Below are 22644 nucleotides of genomic sequence, written 5' to 3' on the forward strand. Positions count from 1 at the left end.
AACCAACTGCCAACATCATACTGAATGGAGAGAGACTTAAGCCAATTCCTCTAAAATCAGGAACAAGACAAGGCTGCCCTCTCTCTCCATATCTCTTCAATATCGTACTGGAAGTTCTAGCTAAACATGTAAGACAACAAAAGGAGATCAAGGGGATCCAAACTGTCTCTATTTGCAGAAGATATGATAGTTTACATAAGCGACCCAACAAACTCTACCTGGGAACTCCTACAGCTGATAAACACCTTCAGCAAACTAGCAGGATACAAGATAAACTCAAAATGTCAGTAGTCCTACTTTTTTCAGATGACAAAGGACAGAGAAAGAAATCAGAGAAACATCACCCTTTACAATAGCCACAAGCAGCATAAAGTATCTTGGTGTAACCCTAACCAAACAAGTAAAAGACCTATATAATAAGAACTCTGTGGCTCTAAAGAAAGAAATTAAAGAAGATACCAGAAAATGGAAAGATCTCCAATGCTCTTAGATAGGTAGGATAAACATAGTATAGATGGCAATCTTGCCTAAAGCAATCTACAGATTCAAGGCAATCCCCATTAAAATCCCACCACAATTCTTCAGTGACCTTGAAAGGATAATAACTTTATATGGAAAAACAAAATACCCAGGATAGACAAAACAACCCTATAAAATACAAGAACTTCAGGAGGCATCACCATTCCTGACTTTAAGCTCTACTACAATCTGGTATTGCCATAAAAATAGACAGGTAGACCAATATCAGAATTGAAAATCCTGATATTAACCCACATACCTATGAACACCTGATTTTTGACAAAACAGCTAAAATTATACAAGGGGCAAGGACAGCATCTTCAACAAATGGTGCTGGCACATATGGATGAAGGTGTTTATAGACCCATGTCTGTTGCCCTGGACTACACTCAAGTCCAAATAGATCAAAGACATAAACATCAATCCAGCCACATTGAACTTATTAGAAGAGAAATTAGGAGGTACCCTTGAACAAATTGGTATAGGAGACCGCTTCCTGAACATAACTCCAGGGGCACAGACACTAAGAGCAACAATTAATAAATGGGACCTCTTCAAACTTAGAAGCTTCTGTAAGGCAAAGGACACAGTGGACAAGACCAAATGACAGCCTACAGACTGGGAAAAGATTTTTACCAATCCTATATCCGACAAAGGGCTGATCTCCAAAATATACAAAGAACTCAAGAAACTAGTCAACAAAACACCAAATAACCCTATTAAAAAATGGGGTACAGAACTGAAGAAAGAATTCTCAATAGAGGAAATCAAAAAAGGCTGAAAGTCACTTGAGAAAGTACTCAACATCCTTAGCTATCAGGGAAATGCAAATCAAAACAACTTTGAGATACCTACCATCTTACTCCTGTCAGAATGGCTAAAATTAGAAACACCAATGATGACTCATGTTGGAGAGGATGTGGAGAAAGGGAACACTCCTCCACTGCTGGTGGGAGTGCAAACTCATACAGCCATTTTGGAGATCAGTAAGGCGGTTCCTCAGGAAAATGAGAATTAGTTTACCACAGGACCTGGCAAACCCCCTCTTAGGCATATACCCAAATGATCCACATCGCAACAAAGACATCTGTTCAACTATGTTCATAGCAGCACTATTTGTATTAGCAAGAACCTGGAAGCAACCTAGATGCCCCTCAATTGAAGAATGGATAATGAAGATGTGGTACTTCTACACAATGGAATACTACTCTGCAGAAAAAAAATAATAGTATCTTGAAATTCGCAGGCAAGTGGATGGCACTTGAAGAAACCATCCTGAATGAGGTAACCCAGTCACAAAAAGAAGAACATAGTATGTACTCACTCATATTTGGATTTTAGACCTAGATCAAAGAATCACCAGCCTATAGTTCACACCACCAGAGTAATTAGGATACAATTAGGTGTATTCTAAGAGATTCATATAAAGTCCTTCACAGAACCGGAAAGGGATAATTACCCCAGGGCACAGGGGTAGTGGGGGGGGCAGTGAATGGAGAGAGAAGTAGGAGAAAACGAGGGGGAGGAAAGGAAAACATGTGTGACCAGGAAGAATGAGCCCGGTTAGGAATAGAAGACAGGAGAGAGAGAGACAGAGACAGAGAGAGAGAACATAAAAGAGGGAGCCAATATTGGTTTGAAGATAAAATTGAACACAAAGTAAGGTCTAGAGAACTATAAGACTGTCACCAACTAACAATTTGAGCATCCATGGAAAGGCTACCATAAATGCCCTTCACGGATAGTGAGAACAACAACTAACTTCTCCATGGAGCCCTCATCTAATACCTGTTGGAAACAGGAGTAAACACCCACACATAAACACTTAGTTGAAGTAGAACTCAGATGCAGATGGAGAGGACAAGACCAGGCTGTAGAAACATATAGATACAGCTTACCAGAACAAGGATGAGCTAATGGGCTACCAGACTGATAGCTGGGAAGCCAGCATGGGACTGACTCAGGCCCCCCTGAATATGGGACTCAGACAGAAGGACTGAGCAGTCTAAGGGACCTCAGACAGTGGAGCCAGGATGTATACCTGGTGAACAAAAGGACCTTGCAAACACATCCCCCATGGAGGGATAACTTCCTTAACCTAGAGACAGGAGAGAAGCCCTAGTCTGTACTTCACATGACCTGTGAGATCTACATGACCCCAACTGGATGGCATTCCACTACATATGGAATTGGGGTGGGGGAATGGGAGGGGAGGGTGGTTAGGGTGCATGTGAGAGGGCAGAGAGGGTAACAGGGAGGCAGGGAGGGAGGGAGAGAGAGGGAACTGGGATTGACGTGTAAAATAATAAATTAAAAAAAAAAAAAAAAAGCTTTGACTCCAAAATTTAAGTTCAAGAACAAGTTACTGGGAAAAAGGATTTCTATTTTTGTTTCCACAGAAAATTAAAAGCTGTGGTTTCCTTCCAGACTAATGCGGTTTGATCAAGCCAGACTACCTGAAACAGAGTACCAAGTGATCCTACATTCAAAACAGCTGGACAAAGCAGCCTTACAGACTACAGCCAGGATTTCTGAATCTTCTTCGAATCCCCCATGACAGCCCCCCTTACCAGCAGGAAGTAGTTTGGAAAGAACGATGCCTAAATTCCCAAATACTGTCTATAAATGTTTGTTTTTATTTAAATGGGCTTGGTTATAAAATAAATAAATAAATAAATAAATAACTTTATTCTGTTTTTATTACCAATTGTATCATTCAATTCAAAACCATGAGTACATTTATGTGCCATGTCTACAACCGCCCATGTCTCTTCTACATGTCACCCAGCTCTTCTAGAGTGAATAGTTATTGAAGATCACATTACAAGATGATGAAATAATGTAACTCTCTGAGTTCATCTGTCCTCCCTAAACTTTTCTCAGAACGTGGTACAGAGCAACATTTTAGGCAAATTTCTAGAATTATTTCATTTTTTATTTCAGTGCTCATTTTGGTTTTAAGCAGCATCAACAACACACTTATTAAAAGATGATAAAATATGATACTTTCTAAGAGGAATCATCTCATTTGCCAGGAATAAAAACTGCAAAACACAGAATAGGTCTGATCTGTCACACACAGCCAAGAGGAGTGACTTCTGATTGATAGAAACTGTTGGAAACAAAGCCAACACACATTAGAAATCATCCTGCCACTTCAAATACTTCACTTGGGACAGATGTGTTTGTGTATTGCTTGGACAGTGTGTTAAGGCTTGAGGGAACACTTACTCTATCTACTGATATGTTTTGCTGCTGCATTTTACTGTGTAGAAATGCCAGGAAAAAAAGAAGAAAGAAAATAAGCAACTCATTCCTTTCTTGTTCTACGTATTTACTGAGATATGTCATTCAGATACAAAGATCTATTAGCTTCCAAATATTTATTTCTTGGTAAAATCTCTCCTACTGCCCCAGAAAAAAAATTGTGTAAAATATTATTAAGTGCCATCAATGTTTTCTCTATGCTATTTTGTGCAGGCCCAAAATATTGATCATTGTTTCACATAGTTTTGTTGTTGTTGTTGTTTTGTTATAGAAACAGTGGCACAAGGCCTTGTTGAGTGAACTTTAAAAAAAAATACTTAAAATTTTAAAGATCTACACCAATGATAGAAACAAACAGGTGATCCTGCCCAAGGGCAGTCTGATGAATTAATCAGTTTAATTAGGGTACATTATGGGTATTTTATTTGTGTCTAGATCACTGAAGCACCTCCTCTCTCTCTCTCTCTCTCTCTCTCTCCATATACTTATATATGTATATATATGTATATATATATATATGTGTGTGTGTGTATATATATATATATATATATATATATATATATATATATTAGATAGATAGACTGATATAGATAGATCTCAGAAACTGCTAACCACCAATAGATCTTATAAATCTTCTGCGAAGGGTGATGTTCTCCAAGATCCTCTTTACTCTATGCTGGACTACATCAGGCAGACAAAAACAGATGCCCTTTATAAATTGAAATGAGCAGTGTCCAAGTTATGCTAGACAATAGCATTCCCCACACTCCTTCCCACTCTCTCTTCTGTGATAGCTCCTGAGAAGAAGCGGCATAGAGATGAATCATTTGGTGCTGATCACTCGTTGGTCATGTTTTTTTTTCAGCACATCAACAGTCAAGGCAGTCAAGAAGCCTCTTCAATAAAATGTGACAGTAGTAGTAATTGATGGACATGAAGGTAATTCTTTAGAAGGAAATTTGATTGTCACATCATGTCCAGTTATCCAAGCAACAGTTGGTTTCACCATAGACACTATGACCTCTTTAGCCTCCTGCTTCTGAATGGGCTTACACTACCTCTTGTGGAACCAGTCTTCTTCCTTCCTTCCTTCCTTCCTTCCTTCCTTTCTATTCATGTTTTCAATTCTTGCTCTTTTGTATTCAGAAAAGTTATTTTTTCTTTTTTAATTTAAATTAGAATCAAGCTTTTTTTTTCATGTCAATCACAGTTCCCTCTCCCTCCCATACTCCCCTGTCCCCCACCAAAATTCAATCAACAAGCAGTTGTTTGTGCCCATCACACTCATGGCATTATAGTTCCGCAGGCACGTGGCAGCTGGAATGCTGCTTGTGTAGATTCCAGGGTCCACAGCTGAATAATACTGATAGTTAGCTCCCAGAATGAAATTGTTCAGTTAAAATCCAGCTGGCTTCCTCCATGTCCTGTAATAACAGTATGTGGCATCTTAGAAACAGGGTATTCCCATCTAGTTTTGGTTGACAGAAAAATAGGTGTACCAACAGCCTGCATTGCTGCAGGCCTCACAGACCTCCCTAGACAAAACTCATTGGAACATAGACCGCTTCTGGCACTGATGTTCTATTTAATAAGCACATAGCTTCTGGAAGCTTCTTTTTTTTACACTCACACCAAGCACCTTGATTAAAATTCATTAGTCGCTGTTTCACCATTTACAAGTGCAGGCTGCTGGGAGTTTTTTCATGAACTTTCCCGTGTTTCCTATACAAACCCACCAAGTAAGTCCTTTAAGAATTTCATAGGCACCCCTGCCCTTGCACCCTGCCTGAACTGACTTCCCACATTTACTCCTATAGATATGCTTATATGTCTGTCATTCGGATGCTCTTCTTGATCTGTCATACTCTCAAGAAGTTAACATTGTAGCATCTGTGAAAGGAAAACCCTTTGCAAATCCTGGACAGGATCAAGGAAAATCCACTCCCCCTCCCATCCCACACCAGGCCATCTCAGGAGACCGCAGCTAAGGGGACTATAAAGAAAAATATTCCTAGTCTGAACAGGTGAGTGACCTGCCTGCCTGCAACTCCCTAGACCTCATATTCAGTTCCATACACCCATCCCACTACCTCTGTGCTCCCCATCCTGTCCACCTGCTTGCCCAGTGGCCAGGATCCTGCCCCAGCTCTTGCATAACTCCTCTGATCGTGTACAGTTCACATCAGTCATGAGAATAGGTAAGGGGCCCTCTTGACTGTGGAAATGCCCATTCCTGGATTCAGTTACCGAAGACCCATTCCACACTACCCCATACATGCCTGCCACACCAATCATCCTGCTGTGCTGCCCGTGCCCACCAACTGAGGGGGATTTGTGGAGCACAAGTAGAGGCCTCACCTGTCAGAAGAGTTGGCGCATACCCCAACAATTCTAAAAACAAATGCAGGTCAAGCAAGCCGGAAACCCATCTAGGAAAACTCAGACAGAGTTTGGACCAGAGAACACACCTGCCTCCAGAACCACAGAAAAATGGCCGACCAATAGAGCCTCTCTACTCACTCAGTGTCCACAATCCTCACCGTTCTCATCACGGTATCCCAACTTCAACTCTGCATGAGACACCCTGCTGCACCAAAGGCTAAGTTAGCCCCCAGAAGTCCATCCCCTAACTTGGAAAGAGATTCCGTACTGAATCATAGGTCAAGTAGGCTAATAGAAATTCGGAGAAAAAGAACAGAAGACTAAAGAAGAACCAGAAACCGAGGGAGAAAAACACCCAACAAACACACACAAACTCAGAAATAAGCACCTAGACCTATAATCATCCCAAATCCAGATGTTTAAACAATAGAATGGACAGTATGGCACTTTCAGAACCCAGATAGACTAAGACAGCAAGGCAGGTTTGAACAGAAAGCTGGCTCTAGAGAAATGCCCGAGACCTACAAAACTGGGTCTGTAGGGTATGTACTTGTGTATCCATTCTCCTTACTCTGTGGTATTTTTTTTTTTTAAAATGCTAATATAATAGCATTAACATGTGGATGGTAAATACTATCAGATTGAAAAGACATCTACTAGGCACACCTTTGGATATGTCTGTGAACATGCTTTAATTGAGCTAAGAAGATGCAACATGAGTATATATATCTGCATTCTATTACTCATCTCTCTCTCTACCTGATCGTGGGTGCAATGGGGCCACCTGCCTCTCTGTCCTTTCTCTGGTGTACTGAATTCTCGAGCTCAACTAAAGCCTCCTTTCCATAAGTTGCTTGTGTCAAGAATTCTGTCACAGCAAGAAAAGTAGCAAGAACAGTACAGGAACTCAACCCTAACTGCTCAAATCTTTCTCTTTAATGTAAACATGAAAGTCAAAGATAGTTTTCTTGATATTCCACATGATCTGGCACAGCACACGCCCATAAAAACCCATGGATAATTGTCTATTGATTTCTAGTTTGCCCCTATTAGTTAATGTCTTGGGAAGCCAGATTCATGAGGAGTCATGTGAAATTATATACATTCCAAATTATCTTTTTATGATAATGATTAATAAAAAAATTAATGAACTAAAAGTACCAAAACTTTATTCCATGTCCTTTAGCTGTATAGAAAATGTTGATAATTGAGAAACAGAATAATTACCAACTCCTTTGGCTGCAGGTTTAGATGATACTTGGAACTTGGCCGTGTCAGTGTTTCCAGGTTTATCTAAATTGACTGTGTTTGAAAAGCATTGGTCTGTATACATAATTACCTGGAATGTAATCAGCAGTTTAAAAATAACCCCTACATTATGGATGGTACTACTTTAGATATATTCATTATGTTTAATATGTGTGTATTAAAATTGAGGGCCAGAGACAAAATTCTATATAGTACATATAGCCTGGAAATGATGTACAATAAAATAGCGTAATGAAAATCACACTACGTGTCATAAATCTATTATGCTGAAATGCTGAAGACTGCAAACTATGCAAACCCCAGGATGGTACTACCATGTAAAAAGCAGAGCACAGGAATCCTAAACTCATGAACTTGTAGAGGAATGGCATCTGTTTTCACTTTGGCAAATCAAGAAGCAAATAAACCTGAAACAATACTTCGGGGGAAACATTGGCCATTACTTTGACCTACATAGGTAAATCAGATGTTCTTAGGCAAATGCTTCCATGCAACTGTGGAAACATGCTCAGCACACTGGAAAAGTACAGGAAAGTCTCAAGAAAGTTAAGGCTTTTTGAGTTATTAGTTGCAGTCATTAGCAATATTCAGAAATATCCTGGCAGCTTTCACTACAATTTCCTCTTCTTTTGTTAAAAAAAAAAGATCCCACACTGAGGATATGCATTCAGCTAGGTTATAATTAAGGAGGCTGTCAAAAGGTATTATGTATCATCAGCAGCTTACCATCCTAAGGTAGGCAAAGAGGAGCAGTACTGCCTAATCAGGTCAAAGCGATGGCAGCCTTAATTAAAGTTATTGTCACAGCCTTGCTTGAAGACTGGAATAGTGCACCATGTCAGATGTTTGTTCTTGAATCTTTTACTTTTGCCTTACTGAGAAAGCACAAATGTTTTGATCCATAAATTGGTAAGCATCTAACAGTATGTGTTGTAAGAATATTCTTGTATTCATTTAGCAACCAACCATTGGTGATCTACATACCAGTCTGACAGACTTCTTAAATGATGGATGAATATGAAATATAATCACGACTCAGTGCCTAAAGGTCAGGACAATTCAATATATGTGGAGTGTAATTTCCCCATTAAAAGTTATTTTCATTAGAACATGATAATTCAGTAAATACATATTTTTCTCAAAATGTCAGATAATTGATTATAAAGATGGCTTCAGCTTATTACTGAAAGAATTGAGCTTAGGGGAATATTTAAACAAGCTCTAAACATATAATGCTCTGATTTATTCATTACAGATGATACATGACTTTCAACAAGGTCTAACTATAACGAGAATGTTTTATATGTATGCAATAAATGTTCTTTTAATTGAGAAAATTACACATAATTCTGAATTATTTTTAGATGGATTGATCTCTTTCATTTTTATTCCTTCACTGTCCCTGAAAAGATTTTTTTTGGGGGGGGGGAGAGAGTTGAAGTGGAATAAGAAGCTTATCTTAACATAGATAAACCCAGCTTCTCACAATAAATTTTATTTGGCCCTTTGAAAATGCATTATTTAAAAATAAGTTATGTTGGTTCTATGGTAGCAATTTATTCACTTGATGTATGTTAATTTTTCAGAAAATTAGACTTATCCAGTTAAGGAAACACTTCTTGTTACAAACTGACTTTCAGGTCATAGCATATGCAGCTTAAGATAATAAGGCTAGCAATTACTTTTCTATTTTGACACACTAGTCAGAGAGCATTGTGTTGCATTTTATGAAGCAGACCGATTCTGCCTTTAGGGTATTGCAGACAGACATTCTTTTAGGTGGCTTAACTGTTCATTATGCACTAGTGATCAATCAGAATGACCAGTGAGTTCTGGAAAATCTACTTTCCTTTCCCAGCAGCATGTTCCCCTTTGTTTCTTGTTATTTTTCTGCATCCAAGTATCGAAGGAGATCTTTCTTTTTCTCCTAGAACTTCTGGCTATAACTCTGCAAAAGAGTTAAAGAAAGAACACTGAATGATCATTCATGTGTTCAAGTCTACGCAAGAGATTAGTAAAGATGAGCAAAGAACTTCAACCAGTTTCCATGAGCTTTATTTTCCACAGACCATCCAGCCAACCTTAGCTCTCAAATTTCCCAATAATAATACTCTACACGCTTAGTATGTCTATTTTAAGTTTAATATTTGTCCTTACAGGAACGTAACAAATACTCAAGAAACTGTAAGTCTTGAACCATTCATTAGGTTTCAGAACATTTAGATTGTTTCCAGTTCTAAGTCATTGTCAATAATACAGCAATGAGCATGACTGAGCAAGCTTCTGTGGAGTAGGATACCGAGACCTTTAGGTATAAGCCAAGGAGTAGAATAGCTATGTCATATGGTAGATTTATTTTGCTTTTCTAAGAATGTCCCACATTGATTTCCAGAGATGCTTTAGCAATTTACAATCCCAGAAACAGTGAATGAGAGTTTCATTTCTCTCTTTTTTTAAATTTATTTATTTTTATTTTACATATCGATCCCAGTTCCCTCACCATCCCTCCCTCCCTCTTCCTCTCTCTCCCACCTTCTTACGCTCCCCAACCACCCTCCCCTCCCACCCACCCCCACTCCACATGTAGGGTGATGCCCTCCAGGAGGGGTCATCTAAACTGTCAAGTCATTTGGAGTAGGGACTAGGACGTCTCTCCTGTGTCTAGGTTAAGACAGTATCCCTCCATGGGGAATGTGCTCCCAAAGTCCTTTTGTGCACCAGGGGTACATCCTGGTTCCACTGTCTGGGGTCCCTTAGACTGCTCAGTCCTAGCTGAGACCCATATACAGGGGGTCTGAGTCAGTCCCATGCTGGATTGCCAGCTATCAGTCTGGGGATCCATTAGCTCCTCCTTGTTCAGGTCAGCTCTCTGTGGGTTTCTGCAACTGGTCTTTTCCTCCCTCTCTGCATCTGGATTCCAGTTCAGGTCAGTGTTTAGTTGTGGGTATTTGCTTCTGTTTCCATCAGCTACTAGATGAGGGCTGAATAGAAAACTCTCAATAGAGGAAATCAAAAAGGCTGAAAGACACTTAAGAAAGTGGCCAACATCCTTAGCCATCAGGGAAATGCAAATCAAAACAACTTTGAGATACCATCTTACTCCTGCCAGAATAGCTAAAATTAGAAACACCAATGACAACTTATGATGGAGACAATGGGGAGAAAGGGGAACCCTCCTCCACTGCTGATGGGAGTGCAATGCATACAGCCATTTTGGAGATCAGTATAGTGGTTCCTCAGGAAAATGGGAATCTACCACAGACCCAGCAATTCCCCTCTTAGGCATATACCCAAATGATCCACATCCATGCAACAAAGACATGTGCTCAACTATGTTCATGACAGCATTATTTGTAATAGCAAGAACCTGGAAGCAACCTAGATGCTCCTCAATTGAAGAATGGATAATGAAGATGTGGCATATCTACACAGTGGAGTTCCATCTTCTTTACCCACCCTTCAGCATTTTTTTTTTATTTTGTTTGTTGCTCTATGCCATTCTGATTGGAGTGAGTCATGTAAAAGTTGTTTTGAATATTCTTCTCCCGGGAAGATCACACCAATTAGTTATCCATTAGCCAAGTGTCAGCCCAGAAAAACACACATACAAACAACCTAATACAGACTGAACAGATTATATTAATACATTAAGAAAAAACATAAGTATCTACATAGATTAATATTCTGTAACAGTTAATGGAAAAATAGGTGCATGGATTAGAAAGATAATAAGGAGATTATGGGACAAGATTTGAAGGCAGAAGGAAAAGAAGAAGGTGATGTGATTACATCAAAATTTCAAAAAGTAAAAGTAATTTAAAAGAAGCTGAAAGTCTACTCCAGAATTTGAAAGCTGACTTTATAACATATGACAAAACACATCTTGGATAATTTTAAGTCAAAGATTACAGAAGAAAGAAACAAAAGTATCCTACTTTAAAGAAATTCTGGTGTCCTGTTGAGAAATACTTCTCTGAAGATGACAGAACAGTCAAGTTGCCCATATTTTGTGCCTTCAATTTGAACAAAACTAATTACTTGTCATGCAGGGATGACACAGTTTGAATAATGCCTTTTTTGAATATTCAACAGCTTCTAATGGTCCTAGATGTGATGCCTTAGAGCTAGCTCATCCTTCCATCTGAAGTCATTTGGTTGTCTAACTCTACCTTCTCATACCCTCTTCTGTTATGAGAAGTTTTCCACCAGCCAAGTCCCAGAGCTGTACCAACCCCAAATAAGATGCAGAGACAATGTATTAATTATGAAATTGTTGTCCAGTTATTAGTGTTTTTTATTGGCTAGCTCTGTCTTAAATATTTACCCATTTCTATCAATCTAAGTGTTTCCACATCCCACGTATCTTACTTTCCTATAGGCCAACAGTGCTTTATTCATTAACCAATAAGAAAAAACATATTTACAGAATGACATCTCCCATCATCTCCTCTTTTCTTTCTAAAATAAAAAGAAGGGTTTTAACTTTAACATGGTAAAATATATAACAAAACAGTTATCAAATAAGAACCATAGTTAACAATATTATTCCATTAGCATTTAGCAAGATTTAAAAAAAATCCATCATCAATCCTATCTTTGTGAGTCTAAAGTCTTATGTGTAACTTATCTTTAATCCCGGCTAAGAAAAACTATAACCATACCTATCTGTCTTAAACTCCATCAAAGACCATAGAAGGATAATATATAAACTCTAGAAATGACAGAGACAACTCACCTAGTCAGTCACCTGAAGTTCTTCTGTAATGTTCTATCTTTGGCATTTAGGCCATAGTGTGTCTGGCAGACTCCTCAGCAAAGCAGGAAACTTTAAACTGTCCACCTGTATTGGCAGTTTGTCAGTCATTTTTCTCTATGTCCTGCAAACTGTCTGGCAGACTCTTCTATGAAGCAGGAACCCTGTAGCAATGTCCAAATTGTTTCAGCAGTCCTGCATGTCTACTTTATAAAGAATGTAGTTCAACAGTATAGACAAGAGCAGTGTCCTGTCCAAATGGCTAGTCTTGCCATATTGTATGCAAACTTCATGATGGGTTTCTTCAATGTTCATCTTCCTTTCTGACACAGGTGGTGTTTCCAGGAGAAGTTATGTCTCACTGTCAAAGAAACCTCTAAACTATTTTAAATGCCATATTCTGCAGATCTTTGAAAGATGTGAAGAATATTTATCCATCTTAAATATATCTCTGTATATCTAGCTAACATAAGTTTTGATTATTATAACTATCTATAATCTCTACTAAATTATACATTACGTTTTTAAATCAGCAACATAACACAGTATCTAAACAATAGGTGAAATACACATATCCCAAAATTTACCTTAAATGAAAATCCATTCCAAAACAAAGTATTCATTTCTATACCATAATCTCCCTTTACTTTTAAATAGAGATTGGTTATGATCGTTCACCATTCATAACAAATCCCATTTAAATGAAAGCAAACATTTCTAGATAATATTTGGGAATTTGGATGTCATTCTTTCCAAACTACTTCTTTCTGGTTAGAAATGATATAATACCTTGTGAATCCTAAGAAGATGCCGAAATCCTGGCTGTAGTCTTCAAGGCTGCCTTGTCCCAGCAGTTTTGAATGTTGGATCTCCTGGGACACTATTTCATGGGGTCTTGCTTGATCAAACCATGTTAGTCTGGAAGGAATCTACAGCTTTTTGTTTTTTTTAACCTGATCAAACCATGTTAGTCTGGAAGGAATCTACAGCTTTATTTTTTTTCCCCTGTGGAAACAAAAATAGAAATTATTTTCCCCAGTAACCTGTCCTTAGCCTTAAATTTTGAAGTCAACGCATTTTTGAAACATATAAATTGTATTAGTTTAGCAGCACTGATAATCAAGTGTATTTTAGCAACTGTTGTTCCTTCCTTAGCAATTGAGCAATTCAAAGACAATGTAATAGCTTACGGTACCCAGACTTTCTGTGTATTTCCCAACTTCAGGTGGCTTTTTTTTTTTTTTAATTACTTTATTTCTTTTACTTCTAACTATTTTCAGTTTTGAGACAGGGTTCTCTGTGTAACTTTGGCTCCCTGGAATTTACTCTATACATCAGATTGGCTTTGAAATCACAGACATCTGTTTGTCTCTGCCTCCCCAGTGCTGGAATTAAAGGCATATGCCCCCAAACCCAGCTACTCTATTTTTATTTTTTTTTTTAAACTACTTTATCCTGTTTTTTTTCTCTCCAAATCCTGTGTATATTTTAAACACACTGTAAACCTTTGGAGGTTTTTCTTTATCTTAATCTGTCTTTACTGTAAATCTTTCTTTTATCCGCTAAACAACAACATTGCTTTCCCATTTGGCAGGGGTATGTTTTCTGCCAGCAGTGAGAGCTGTGCTCACTACCTTGGTCTTTGCTGCCATCAAGCAGCATGCTGGTGGCTTAGAAATGTACTCACTGCCACTGCCAGCTGCTGGTACACACCATTGAATTTTTAGCAGGACCTCCTAAAAGTGCCCTGTGGTGTTTTTGCATATGCCAAGTCAGGAAACCACCCTTAAAGGAGCCTTGCCAGTCTCTGCTTGTCTATTGCAAAACAGAGCCCACCTGAGAAAAACACTGCTGCAAAGAAGCCTTGCTTGTTTCTGTTCTTTTGTTTCTAAAATCCCTTTTTAAGATTTTTGTCAAATTTTAAGTGGAAGTTCTTAGTACCCACGTTCCAGGCACCATTTTGTTAAGAGCAATTTTCCGCCAGCCTGGTCCCAGAAGGGCATCATTCCCAAATAACAGGCAGAGATAGTGTATTAATTAAAAACTGTTGGCCGGTTACTAGCATTTATTATTGGCTAGCTCTGTCTTAAATATTAATCCATTTCTATCATTCTAAGTATTTCCATGTGCTCTTTTCTTACCAGAGAAAGGGACCCAGCATCTTACTTCTCTCAGGCCCTACAATGGACACATCAATAGAGGGAGCCATTATAGGTTTATAGAGAATTCTGGCACTAGGGAATTGTACAGAGATCCACAAAGATGACCCCAACTAGGAATCTAAGCAATGGTGGAGAGGCTACCTTAAATGACCTTCCCTTATAATGAGAATGACTACTACCTTAAATGCCATCCCAAGAGCCTTCATCCAGTTGCTGATGGAAGCTGAAGCAGAGATACACAGCTAAGCCCTGAGTCAAACTCCTGGAATCCAGTTTCAGAGAGGGAGGACTGATGAGCAAAGGGGTCAAGACCATGCTTTGAAAATCCCCTGAAACGGCTGACCTGAGCAAGTATGAACTCATGGACCCCAGTCTGACAGCTGGGGAATCAACACAGAACCAAACCATGAATGTGGGTGTCAGCTAGGAGGACTGGGAAGTCTATGGGACTTTTGGTAGTGGAAGGTGGTTGTAGCCCTACTGCAAATGAACTTCATGAACCCGTTCCCCATGGAGGGATACTCTCATAGCCTATATACACAGGGAGGACCTAGGCCCTCCCCAAAATGACTTGACAGATTTTGATGATCTCTCATGGAAGGCCTCACCCCCTCCCTGAGGAGTAGATGAAGGATGGGATGGGGGACTTATGGGGGAATGGAAGGATGGGAGGGAGAGGGAACTGGGATTGATGTATAAAATAAGAAAAAGAAAAATTTAAAAGGAACATTAGATCAAAATCATAAATGCAGATGAATGAATCATGGCCTCAGATAACCAATTAGGAAGTACTTGGAAAAGCAGCCAAAATCAACTTCTTAAACAAGGAAAGAAAATGTGAAAATACTGGTAGGATTTGTGCCAATAATCCAGGCTCTGTACAATATATTTTTATAGCATACATGGACATCCTGGTGTATTCCATATTGAATAAACAGAATACAGTGGTGAAGGAAATAAGGGTCCAAACTTGACGTTAAAGTCTATAGAAAACCACAACACTACTGTATGGTAGGAAAATAATCGAAACTCAGAGATAGCAAGTAAATGAATAAAATTTGTTTTAAAAATATCTGGAATAAGTGGTCAGTTCGAAACTGTTAAAAACATCAACAAATAAAGAAATATTTATAATTTATTTTATAATATAATTTAATAAAGAACAAATGGACATTTTAAAACTCCTATCCTTGTGATAGAAATCAACAGGTAAAGGCATCTGCTACCAAATATGATGATCTAAATTCAACCCTTTGTACCCACATGGTGGATGGAGTGGTCTAAGTCCAGTAAGCTGTCCTCCAATCTCTACAGACATACTATGAGGCACACATTCATCCATCCCAAGCAAATATACACACACAGGCACAAACAATGACTTAAATAGCTAAAATTTAATTTCAAAAATGTCTCCCATCCCAGATTCAAGAACGAGAGGAATTATATATTTTTTCCTTTTATTTTTTTTTGTTTGTTTTTTTTTTAATTTGCTGAGACTTGTACTGAAACTTGCTCTGTAGAACAGTCTGACCTTGACCTCAGAGACTCATCTATTCCTGCCCCCAGAGTACTAGGATTAAGGCCGTGAACCACCAACACCTGGCTGGAAGTATACCTTTTAAACAGAGTATTTAGTTACAATGCTTTGAAAGCTCTAGATAATGTAGCCAAGATATGGGAAATATTTTAAACTCTAAGTCTTTTTCTTTAAGTTGGCATCAGAATTAAAATCTTTGTGTTGTTCTTTTGCTAAGAGAACTTGTCCATTGTAGATTATATGACCCAGTCTATCTTTGTCTTCTTAAATCCTCATCATAATTTTCTCCTACAGGAAACGATTCACTTTCTATTTTATGCCATCACCATGTGATATCTATCTCTAGCATAATCCAAGTATTCCTTTATGCACCCAGCAAGTATAAATTGCTAAGGCTTGATCACTGTGATAGGATAGTATCAGGGTCAAAACATGGTTCCTATCTTCAAGTATTTGCATCCACCTTTGAAGGAATAAGGCAAGATTAGCTCTAAAGGTCAGTATAAGTAGATAGTGAGGAAGTTATGCTACATTATTATCACTGCATATCATTCAGTCGTCAAAGATCCACCCAACAAAATGGGGATAGTTTCTTATTGGCAATTCATACTGAAAAATCTGGAAAATTAATATGAAATTATGAGACAAATACAGACAGAAATGTTCTACACACACACACACACACACACACAAATATTATATACATGGTGAAAACAGAATGCAACTATGCCCACATCCAGATAAAGAGACTCTTTTGGAAGAGTAATTGGTGACTTTAAATAAAAGAAAAATCAGAATCTGATTCTCCACTGATTGTTCTAACTGTTCTGGGCAGTTAGATGAAGAAGACTGGAAACTGAGTTGGCAGTGGTGAAGAAAGTTACAGGGAGGAGGATGGAGAAATGCTAAAAGAAGCAAGCAGACTTTTAATGAAGAGCCATCAAAAGCAAACTTGGTAGGGACACCTTGAGTTCCTGGGAAGAAGACGTTATCCACAAAAGTGCCTACACTTCTGCCTAGTGTATGTAGACTAAGCAACATGTGTGACATTCACAGAGACAGAGAACACAGGAGAAAAACCAGGTTTGAGGCAAACACATAATTAATGACATTTGTTCATATGATCATACAAGGTATTTTATGATCTCAAATCCTTTTAACTTTGCCTGTGTCTTGTGTAGCTTGGCCTCCAGCAAGGGTTGTAGGTAACAGTCTTCTGAGATTCCTAACACAGTAGCCCCAAGGTAATGTGGGCACCACATAGCTTCCCTGTTGATACTGCCGTAAGACACTTCTCAGGAACCAGTTATGTCAGTACAAGAGGCTTAAATTTTGAGATGCTCTATATGGAAGGACTGGGCTTGTAGATAAACACATCAGCCTGTTGCCTCAGAGGCTCTTCCACTGGGGTATTTAAAATTACTGTTTAAATAAGGCAATTGGAGCAAATTTGCTAATAAGAATATGTTTTCTCGCCGTATTAACTATATTTCTCATTGTTGTGACTAACACTTGACAGAAAGAAACTTAAGGAGACACTGCTTAGTTTGATTTGTAATGTAAGAAGCAGGGCTGGCCACAATTGTTAGGAAAAGCATGAGAAACATGAAATCATATGAAGGAGTGGGCACGGAAAATGGGACCAGACTACCAAAGTTTGTAACCTGCTCCAAGTGACTCACACACAAGTGAATCCTGCACACCTGGAAGATTCCAGAGGATTCCACAACCTTTCTGACCACCATAACAATCTGCAGATGAAGTAGTCAACACGGGCCTATGGGAGAAATTTTGCATTCCCCCACAGTACACATCAGGTCATTAACCCTGAAAGTTAATTCTTGCACATACCTTTCCTTCCTCATAGGCTTTCTCTCCTATCTCTTTCTTTGCTCTACAACATTACACTACCTAATGATGAAATAAAGTATAAGACCCTAACAGCTAGTTCTAGGTTCTGAGGAAGGGGATTTGTAAATGTGTCCTTTTTTGGAATGCTGAGATGGGTCTTTCCCAGTCCTAATGGATAGTGGGAATCCAACATTAATGGGGAGATAACGATCCCTGGATCATACTGGCATCATGATTACTTAGCGTCTTTCCTAAGGTCAATCAGGAAAATTTCATATAAGAAGTACAGCTTGTGGGTTGTGGCAGCCATGAAGCTGATGAGCTTGAACAAGGGCGATTATAAGAAGTCAGCCCTGGCCTGGCTTATTTTAACGGCAGTGGAATGCTTGTGAGAGGAGACTGATAAGCTGAGGGTGTCACCCTGCCAATTTAGAGAATCAGGAAGGGGATGCAGTGCACACTAGGCATAATATTGGAAAGTCTGTGGCAGAATTAGCTTTTGAATGTAACAAAAAGAATAGCAAGGCCTTAGTATAAAGGTGACGGAACTCCAAAAGACCAACCAGAAATACAAAGTGCCTTGAAAAAAGAAAGGTTACCAACACGAACAGGGTATTGTTTGTAAAATCCCACAGATCAATATGTTTAAACTAAGCATGGTAGTTATTCCTATTAACGAGAAATTGTATCACAGGTATTTGTACAGAATATTTCTAGATGGCAGGAGCACATTAATTGAATGAGAAAGATAGATGCATTACCAAAAATCTCTCTAGTAAATTAATCAATGTATACTTGCAACTGACAGAAAGAAAATGTAAGTGTTTTTCTCTGCTTTGTTATAGAAGAAAAACTTATCTCTGACTTGATAGTAGGCTATAGTTAGCAAATGTTGGTACTGGGCCAAAATACATATCTTCTAAACCATAGTATTTTCAAAGTGTGCTGAAGAAAATGCAGTGGATAGGAGGTCATGTATTGGATAGTTCCTCCCATTGTGAACTTTTCTGTCTGGTATAATTTAACGAAAAAATTATCTAAGCAGTCTTACCCACAATGTCATCTTTCTATCTCTCTTTTGATTGTCACACCACAACTGATTTTGTAAGAACCAATGTCAGCCTTCAGATATCTTTGTTACAAATTCAGAGATAATACATGATAAGATGTAGTGAAATTAGTTCTGCTTATACCATGTTCTATATCAGGAATGTCTTTAAATCTCAGTAGCTCATTTACTCCCTCCAATATCTTGTTGTGTTATGTGCTTGTAGCTCTGATTCTGACATTTTGGCCAGTATCTGAGCTTCACTAGATGCCTACTATGCCATACACCTCCATGAAGACTCATCCAGTGGTATATTCTAGACCTTGTTTACTCTACTTATGCTACCACAAATAATAATTATGATAGTTTTTTCAATAAATACCTGAAATGTTGTTTTACATTTAGAAAGTAAAATTTAGATAACTGTTTTATTCTAGGAAAGGAGGCTATTGTTTAATTTATTGCCATAGGGGCTAAATCATATAATGTGCCAAATAGTGAATATACAATGTTTCTAACTTAGTGTCTGGCATACATTAAACCATCATAATATTTTAATTATTATTCATATACATTTCATTCACATGGAGTTTGATATGTCAACACTGGATATGATATCTGATTTATGAACTTTTCATCTTTGCATATAGTAAATATGATACCTATTAAAATAGAAAGCATGCTTTGATTTTTAAATGCTGCTGGTTGTCTAAACAGGCTTGCATGAAACTCTCTCAAGATGTGGGCAGCAATACCAGAATGTCACACAGCTTCCAGGCGTCCACACACAATCACCAGAGAAAACCTCAGCATTTCCTAGCGCACTGTGTGCTTAGGCTGCAGCGTTCTGAAGATCAATTACGTTAAATGCAGTTTGAACCACCAGTATTGTAAAATGATGACTAATTTATCAAGACATACCACTTCATTGAAAGTAAAAGCATACCTGCGTATGTACTGAAAGATTAAATGGACAATTAAATTCATCTTGATTTTTTTTCTTTTTGGTTTTTTGAGACAGGGTTTCTCTGTATTGTTTTGGAACCTATCCTGGAACTAGCTCTGTAGATCAGGCTGTTCTTGAGCTCACAGAAATCCACCTGCCTCTGCTTCCCAAGTGCTGGGATTAAAGACGTGCACCACCAATGCCCGACAATAAACTTCATCTTAAAATTACCTACTAAAATGACCAAGATATACAAGAAGAAAAAGATATAACTGTGCAGGAGATAGATAGATAGATATATAGGTATGTAGATACATAGATAGAAACATAGATTGGTAAGTATATAAGCATGATCATAGGAAGATGATGGATGGATAAATAGATACATACATAGGTACATTGATGATAGATAATAGATTGATAGATGATAGATAGAAGATAGATAGATAAATGATAGATAGATAGATGATAGACATAGATAAATAAATAGTTATGTTAAATCATTACATACCTTAAATTCAGTTTTTCAGGTACCCAAAGGAAATAAATCATACAGCTGGTTGAGATGTCCACTTCAGTAGAACTCTTAATCAAATCAAATAATTTCTTGTTTTCCTCCCAAGAAGAGTCCTAACCATTTTAAGAACATACTTGTTCATCTAGGTAAAGATTATAGCTCACATTCCTTACATGAAAGTAGTAGAATTTCATGTTGAAAGAGGAACTTCCACATGCAACTTTTATGACTTAACATTATCATATACCAAAGGACATACTTTGCTCTTAACTCCTTCTAATTGGTAGGTGAATACAGAAAGATATTAAATCTTTTAATATCCTAGAGTATTATTAAAATTTCATGATTTCAAGCCTTTACACACATTATTCTCTCTTCTTACAATACTTTTACAGATTTCTTCAAAATTCAACTTAAATATCACTTCCTTTTGAACCCATTTTCAAATTTAAAAGTAAAAATAAAAATATTTTAAAAGTCCTGTACCATCTGTCTCTAAACCCTTAGCTGATCTTTCCTCAACATTCCAAATCATAGAATCATTACAAGTACCACCTTATTAAAAAGTCTTCATGTTCTTGTGGTGTCTGGACCCCTCTGGCTCCTACAATCCTTTCTCCTGCATCTTCTGCAGGATTCCTTGAGCTCTGCTTAACATTGGACTTTCAGTCTGCATCTGGAGGCTCTCTGATGACATTTTTGGCTAGGCACCAATATATGAGTCTAGCAGAATACCATTAGAAATCATTACATTGACATTACTTTTATCATCCAGTCACATTTGATTCTATCCTAAGCCTCAGGGTCGTTCAGCCTTTGGGTCCTAGCCTTACTGTAACTTGATAGGACATATTTTGTTGATATCCAAGGGAGACCTGCACTTTCCTGAACAGAAACAGAGGAGGAATGGATTGGGAGGCTGGAACAGAGCAGGTTGGGGAGAAGGACTGGAAGGAGTCAAGAAAGGATTTATTTTCCAGCCTCAGTATCTCCTCCCTCATCTCTTCCCAGTCCTCCTTCCCAACATTCTCTGTTCCCACCTCCCAATCTATGCCTCCTCTGCTGGATTGGAAAATAAATATATAAATAAACAAACATGAATAAAACTAAAAAAGGGTTTGTTTGGTTTGGTTTTTACTGTTTCATTAGTTACATTAGTATCATGTAACTATCTTAACCAATTACCTCAAATTGCCAATTTATAACAACAGAAACGTATTCTCTCACAATAGTGGAAGGTAAAACTTAAGCTTCACTTAGCCAGACCCACACTTCTAAATGGTCTACAAGGAAATCTATCCCCTGCATTTTCTCCCATCTGGAGAGTCTGGGCATTGCCTTAATCCTATTTTTAAGGCCAGTGTTTAAAAGACACTGTCTGCTTCATCACTACATTGTCCCCTCCATGTCTAATGCTCTCTCAGTGCATACTTTTTTTATAATGTTTATGTTGAATTTTATTTTAATTGATGACCCACTTAATCAAAGATATTCTTTCTATTTCATGATCTCTCACTTAATCTCATCTTTACCTTTGCCTTATTATAGATACTAGTTACAGGGTTAGGATTGTTGCCTATTTTAAGATTATTCCATCTACTTCAACAATTGTTTTCTGAAAATTTTGGCATAGATCAAAACTTGCACTTATACTCCCAATGTCATTTATTTGTTTATTAGCTTTTTAAGAAATTATAATTACTAAAGTCAAAAGATATATCCCATGCATTTTACTTCTAAATTTTCATTCTTTTGTTTCATTATATAGAATACAGAGTATATGTCTGGTCCACTTTTAATGTAAAGAAAAGGTTGTCGTTTAATTCCTTTTGAAAATGAAAGGAGAAAGGAAAAGATTGTAAGGAGTACGGGTTTTTCCTCCCGCCGCCAGGTCTTGTCCCGCTGCCGAGCCAGCCCCAAATAACACACAGAGAATCTGTATTAGATATTATACTGTTGGTCCGGTTACTTGTTTCTTATCGGCTAGCTCTGCCTTAATTATTAACCCATTTCTGCTGATCTATGTATTTCTCTTACTGGGGAGCCGGCGGCATACTGCTTTCTCCAGACTCTCCATCTTGGCTCCTCCTTCCTACTTCCTATTTCCTCCTTGTCTCCTAGTCCCTCCTATCTTCCTTTCCTATTGGCCAACAGTGCTTTATTATTAACCAGTATGAGAAACATACAGAATGACATCTCCCATCAAAAGATAGAGAAAGGAAGTTGAAAAGAAGAAAAAATGAATGATTATAACTTCAAACTTACTCTTTTCATTGTGAATACACAACCAAATTTGACCATATACATGAATAAGAATATATCAACATTAAATAAAAAAGTATGCTATCTGGAACCTGTAGACATCTACAAAAGATGCAACAGAAAAACACCAT

The sequence above is a fragment of the Phodopus roborovskii genome, unplaced genomic scaffold, assembly GCF_943737965.1.
Source record: "Phodopus roborovskii unplaced genomic scaffold, PHOROB, whole genome shotgun sequence".
NCBI lineage: Eukaryota > Metazoa > Chordata > Mammalia > Rodentia > Cricetidae > Phodopus > Phodopus roborovskii.